Source organism: Nicotiana tomentosiformis, chromosome 9 (assembly GCF_000390325.3).
Source record: "Nicotiana tomentosiformis chromosome 9, ASM39032v3, whole genome shotgun sequence".
NCBI lineage: Eukaryota > Viridiplantae > Streptophyta > Magnoliopsida > Solanales > Solanaceae > Nicotiana > Nicotiana tomentosiformis.
In genome coordinates, this window is record NC_090820.1 from 15315372 (window position 1) to 15322459 (window position 7088).

General features: G+C 34.7%; 1 pseudogene; it reads left to right on the plus strand.

Annotated features, from left to right (window-relative positions):
* The first annotated feature begins 1075 nt into the window (after positions 1–1075).
* LOC104100813 (uncharacterized) lies at positions 1076–3146 on the plus strand (annotated as a pseudogene).
* The last annotated feature ends 3942 nt before the right edge of the window (positions 3147–7088 follow it).

Genomic DNA, 7088 nt, shown 5'->3' on the forward strand with positions numbered 1-7088 from the left:
CTATCTAGAAAAATATATTCTTTCAAGAATGATGGAAGAACTTTGTAATTATAGCTTGTTTTATAGATTTCATTCTTTTATTAGCGATATAACGCTTGAATTGGTGAAGGTTCGTGTCCAAATTTTCAGCAAGAAGGCATCCAATAGTTTTCCCTCGAAGACAATCTAAGAGCTTAATAGCTAAATTTTCTATCTAATTATTTTTTTGAATTTGTCCAATGGAAAAGATATTATTTGCAAATTTTCAAATCTTATATTTTATGCGAGATAAAAATTTTATTTAATGGAAATGATTGTTTGCATATTTTTAGAATTATTATTAGTAATCTTAAAGATTCTATATGTTGTTATTTTGAGGGGTAATTTTACAAAGAATATTCTGCTATAAATACGGTTGTTGTTGTTATAGGCAAAAAGCTGTTATAGAGAGTTAAATATAACTTAAAAAATCGGTTCTAAATTTTTTTTAGCTTTTATAGTGAATGACTGTTATATATGGATATTGCTATAAAGAGATCCGACAGTAGTTGAGAGTCTCCTCCATTTTATTTGCCGTGTAATAATTAGTAAACTTTTTTTTTCCATCCACATAGTGAACTTCATATTGTGTGGTTTCCGCCTAATTTTACTCCAGCTGTGTAACTGATCCCCCCCCAAAAAAACAATTAAGAAAAATAAATAAACCCGGTTGGTGGTACTTTTGTGTAGCCACCAAGTATGACTCCTGTTCTATTTCTATAATTTAAATAAATAATGCCTTCAAAAAAATAATTCAAGTAAATAATTATCAGATAATTGGTTAAACTCTAATAAACTTTAGAACAAAATAATTACTCAATGTATTTTTTATTTTCCAGAAAGTTTTTTTTTGTTCATACACCGTATTGTGAATCAAGCAATACAGATGAGTTGAGTATCTCCCCTTTCTTCATATATCATGCAAAAATGTAAATCAACACAAATTAAATTAAATTTCATAACCTAAACTGCCGCTTAACTTCACTCAAGTCGGTAAATAATGATCCAAAAAGATCAAAGTCGGTGTTTTTGTTATACATAGCCACCAAGTAATCCATCACTATATATATTTTCCCACATATTCAATATGAACAAATATCAAAACAGTTCTCACTTTACTGTAACCCTAAATATCACTTCGCTATCACCTTAATTCCTCCTTCTCAACCTTAGTATATTCAACAATGGCACCACTTACTGCATTACTTGGTCCACCAGAAATTCAAGGAATTTCCACCACTATTACCACCCCACCCCCTACCCTACCCACCATTCGTTCCCTCATAATTAAATCAACCCCAATACCAGAAAAAACAAGAAAATTTCCATGTTGGGACTGCGATTATGATTGTTCATGTGAATCCTCACCAGAACCAGAAACAAGATTTCCTCCAATGGGTTTAACAGAGAATGGTTCAGCAACTTTTCTTTCTACTGGAAATCCTTGCTTAGATTTCTTTTTCCACGTTGTTCCCGATAGCCCACCTGAACAATTATTGAAAAGATTAGAACTTGCTTGGAATAATGATGCTTTAACAACCCTTAAACTTATTTGTAATATAAGGGGTGTTAGAGGTACTGGAAAATCAGAGAAAGAAGGGTTTTATATTTCTTCTTTATGGCTTCATATTTACCATCCTAAAACCCTAGCATGTAATATTAAAGCCATTGCTGATTTCGGTTATTTTAAGGATGTGTTAGAGATTTTGTATAGATTAATTGAGGGTCATGAAGTTAGAAAAAATGAAAAACAAGAGTGGGAGGAAAAGAAAAGAGAAGGGCTTTTGGAGGAAAAGAAAAAAAAAATTTCCTATGTGAGTAAAGGAAAGGCAAAGAGAATTCGATTGGAGAAAACTATAGCTAAGGCAAAGAAATTATTGGATAGGTATACACAAGATTGTAAATTTCAATTCTTGTATGATAAAGTCTCTAGTTTCTTTGCTGATGCTTTGAGGGAAGACATGCAGTTGTACAATGAAGGGAAGTTATACGAACTTAGCCTCGCGGCTAAATGGTGTCCATCTCTTGATTCATCTTATGATAAGGCATGTGTGAAAGTGTGGGAAGAAAATTATTCCCTCGCGACGATTATATTGAGTACCAAGATCTTGAGGACGCGCATTATGCTTATCGTGTGAGGGATAGATTGAGGAAAGAAGTGCTCGTGCCATTACACAAGGCGTTAGAGATTCCGGAGGTTTATATTTGTGCAAATAAATGGGATGAGCTTCCTTATAACGATGAAATTGTACAAGAAATTGTTTTACAAGCACGATAAAGAACGATTCGAGCAGTATCTTGGTGATGTGAAGAGTGGGAAAACAACAATCGCGGCTGGTGCATTGCTTCCACATGAGATAATAGCATCATTAATTGATTCCATGGGGCCAGAAGTTGCGGAGCTTCAATGGGAAAGAATGGTTGATGACTTAGCAAAAAAGGGGAAATTAACAAATTGTATGGCAATTTGTGATGTATCAGGAAGTATGCATGGGACTCCAATGGAAGTTTCTGTTGCTCTAGGGCTACTTATTTCTGAACTTAGTGAAGAACCTTGGAAAGGAAAGCTAATTACATTTAGTCAGAATCCAGAATTTCACATAGTGAAAGGGGAAAATTTGTCACAAAAGACAGATTTTATTAGGAGAATGAAATGGCACATGAATACAGATTTTCAGAAAGTGTTTGATAAAATTCTTGAAATTGCTGTGAAGGGGAATTTGAGTGAGGAACAAATGATAAAGAGACTGTTTGTTTTTAGTGACATGGAATTTGATCAGGCTTCAACTAGTCCATGGGAAACAGATTATAAAGTGATACAAAAAAAGTTTAAGAAAAGTGGTTATGAAAAAGTGCCTGAAATTGTGTTTTGGAATTTGAGGAATTCAGAGGCAACACCAGTACCTAGTAAACAAGAAGGAGTGGCACTTGTGAGTGGATTTTCAAAGAATCTTGTGACTTTGTTTTTGGAAGAAGGTGGGATTTTGAATCCAGAAGCTGTGATGATGCAAGCTATTTCTGGAGAAGAGTATCAAAAGCTTGTGGTTTTTGATTGAATTGTGAAAAAAATTGTTGAAATTGTGATGAGATGTGCTCTTTAATTTCTAGATCTATTAATGAGAAAAATGAGTTCCTCTTATATTTGTGTTCGTCTCTGTAGTTGTGTTTCTCTCATCTATAGTTAATTTGCTTTATTTTCTTTGGGCTAGTTAATTCCTCTTATTTTTATTGCCATTAGGAAAAATGCATGCAATGGAGATTTTTTGCACTGGATGTTATTAAAGACCTAAGAATATTTGCTAATAATCACAAAAGAAAAAAGGCAATTTGTTTATTGCTTGAGTAGAGCTCAGCCGAAAACTATTTTCCACTTAATAAGTGAAGGGGAGAGGGAGAGGATTAACAAGCTTTATAAGGCTGACCACTACATAAGCCATGATTGATCGATGGTAAAAACTAACATCAATTGATGTTTATATCAAACTATGCTACTTACCATGATCTGGTTATAATTTAAAATGAGAATATGTATGATTAACAACTGTTTCGTGATAGGAGTGTATGTTAAGACATGTATTCATTAGTCTGAAGCAGCAGATCTGCCAGACTCGGTCCTTCTTTCTTCTTTCTCAGTTTAAATAGAGGAGAGGAAGGGAGAAGCGAATGATACATGATCATTTTATTGACGAGAGACAACCTTTATCAAGTTCAAACGATTGTCAACCACCAGAAAAAGAGTTCCCTTTTTTTCTTTTGTTTGGTTTAGTTTGGTTTGTAGACAAGTGCAATGACACTTGGAGATCGATTTTTCGGCCGGAAATCTTGCAAATCGATTTGTAGACAAGTGCAATGACTGCCCCTAAAGTGTGCTCATAGAAGCGGAAAAGGTTTAAAATGTAAAATGTGGTGTGTTAAACCAACAAAGAAAAAAGAAAGGAAAGTTCACTTTCAAATTTGTGAGGTTTCTATAACTTTTATATTTAAATTTTATGAATGAGATAATACATAATTACCCATTGGGGTTGTACCCCTTAATTGTATTTTGCTGGGGTCCTATAACCCCTCTTATATGTATTCTAAGTATAAAAAGTTAGAGATTCTTAAGGAGAGTGACAGACAAAACCACAGGTTAAAAATTTAATTCTGCCACTTTTTTTAAATGTATTTTCCTACTATTCTTATTAAGTTTTTCTCCAAGTTTTCCTTTTCCTTTTACTTCTCTCTTCTTCTTCACTTACTCCTCATTTGAAACTATGGAGATTAAATATAATAGAGGTCACTTCAATCTTATAAATAATTTGTTTTAAAAGATTAAACAGTAACTAAAAGCACTATCAGATTCGAAACCAAAGTAAGTCCCCCAATATAGAGCCTGAACAGTACACTGCGTGAGGAGAGAAAGGAATCTGGCCGGGAACATATCCGGCGACCGGAAGAAATGTCCGGCGACTAAATAATATAACCTCATTTCCTGTCATCCTCCTTAAATGTGACCAGACTTTATAGATTTTATAAACAATCCATAAAGCTTGCATAAATTGATCTTTACGCATATAGCCGGTCATATTCATTATTTATTTTTTCTAATTATATACATAGATTATATATTCATTATACATCAATATATACATATAATACATAAATTATATATATATTATACCTTCACCGATTATTTTTACGATTAGGTGGATGACTATTTAGGTTAATTCTTTTTTTTTTTTTTTTTCTCATAGACTGTTTAAAGGAGAAGGGGTGGGGGGAAGTGGGGTTGGGTGGATTGCTGTGGCCTGGGGAAATGTGTTTGGGAGGATTGCTCTCTTTTAGGTTTGTTTGGGGAAGAAGAGGAGACGTGGGAAAGTGGAGTGGGTGTAATATAGAAAATGATTTTATTTTTTATTCTTTTTAGCGTGTGGACACGTGGCAGCATGTGTTTATCTTAAAAGTAGGTAAATAATATATCCAAGACAAGGAGGGCAATCATAGGACCCTGCAAAATACAAGGATGCAACTGGGTAATTATGTATTTCTAATGGGTAATTATGTATTATCCCTTTTATGAATCTATATTAATGTTTTGGAGACATACTTGCAAACACCCCACATGGTCCCATAGGCCATACCAGCCAACACTTCACACTATCATAGTCCTAGATCACACAAGATGTTTTCACGTCTATTAAGATTTTGTATTAACTTCCTGTTTACACCTGCAAAAAGTTATTTGAGAAAAGGCAGAATAGTTCGGGACCTCCTTAAACTTGGCAACTTTCGTTTAGTTCCCCTAAAATTTCACGGGGTCTTTAATAAATCCCCTCCCCCCCCCCCCAACTTGGCAATTTCATAGCCTCGACCTCTATCCTAATTTGGCTCGTCCTCATAAGGAACATATGTAAAAACACCAGTAATGTAAATACATCCCATTTTTCAAATGCTCATACACTTCTTCAAGATGAACCAGCTGCAGAGAACCAAAGGCCAAACAGTAAACTTGAAACCTCAGTTCCAGTCTAGGTAAAGCACTTGTATATCAATCATATATTGCATCCACTCTTCATTAGGCCTAGACCTATCCGTCTCGCGCAGTTTTTATAGTAGAGCTACTCCCTATAGGGACTCACTATACACCAAAAACTTACCAAAAGTTGAATATGCCTGTATCACATTCATACCAGAGTCCTGTTAATAGTTTTTCTCAGCTTGATAATCAACATGTGACACACCAATAAGCTGCAAAATGGTAGTAAAAAATTTCTCCAGAACAGTGTCAGGTCAAGTTTTACTAAACACCAAAAGTACAAAATGTAATATTATCAGAAATCTCAACTTCGAGCTTTATTAAGGACTATCTCTCTGTATATATCTTGCTGTTAAAGGGCATTCTCAACAAAAGTATCTTGCTGTTACAGGAACTATGTAACTCAGCAGACATGATTTCTAAATGAAAATGATGCTTTCTGTATTGCAATTAGTTCATCTTGTTTAACTTCTCGAGAAGCAAACAAAGTTTCCATTAGCAAAACTCCTCTCCCCCCCCCCCCCCCCCCCAATACCTACACTTGGAACAGTTTGAGTTGACGACGTTCTCTGGTTCTAACATAACCAGAGATTTGAAATTGCTGAGCACAAGCAGGCAGAAGTTGAACTCTTTAGCTTCATTTTACAATCATTATAAAAGCAACTACTTTAACTTAGCTTCATTCTACATTTTCAATAAATAAAACTGTATAAACAGTATTACCTAAAAGGTCAATTAGTAAAAGAGGTGTCTACATATACCTGGGATTTTGAGTCTCCATATATAGAGTTCTACTAAGAGACAATATAGGCAGAAAATCACTAGTGATTCAGGACTGTCTTAACAGTTCATCTCATTGAAGTGTATAGTTTTAGATACCAGTTAGATTCAAGGCGCTCCTCTAAATCAATCTGGCATTTTAAAAACCAACAATCAAAAAACAATTGTTTCAGGATCAGAAAAGAAATAACAAGAATCCAAAGGAATTGTAATTATTCTGATAGGGTACTTCTATAACTAAACAAGGTCAAGAAACTAAGTTCATTTCCTTGACACCATGGAACCAGATCAACCTCTACAAGTCTGCAACAAACTAACTATGAAAGAAAAAGAACTACAATTTAGCAAAGCACTGAGCCTTTCATATACCTTCTAGATCATGTCTGGTTCCCTTATGTGACGGACCTAGAGCGCACACTGTTTTATCAAGACTTAATCCAACTTTTATTTTTGGACCTAGAATGGATAACTTTAATTTTGGACCTAGAACACAGCAACAACAACAACAACAATATCCAATGTAATCCCACAAGTGGGGTCTGGGGAGGGTAGTGTGTACGTAGACCTTACCCCTGCCTTTAAGAAGGTAGAGGACCTGTTTTTGGTAGACGCTCGGCTCACCACTAGAATGGATTTGTTTAATTGAGCTCAAAGTGCAGAACATACATAGCTCAAATAGCAGAACATACATCTAATAAAGAATGTAAGCAAGCTATAGGGATTCAGCCCACCATATTGAAAAGAAAACAGAATAGAAGAAGCACAAAACACAAGA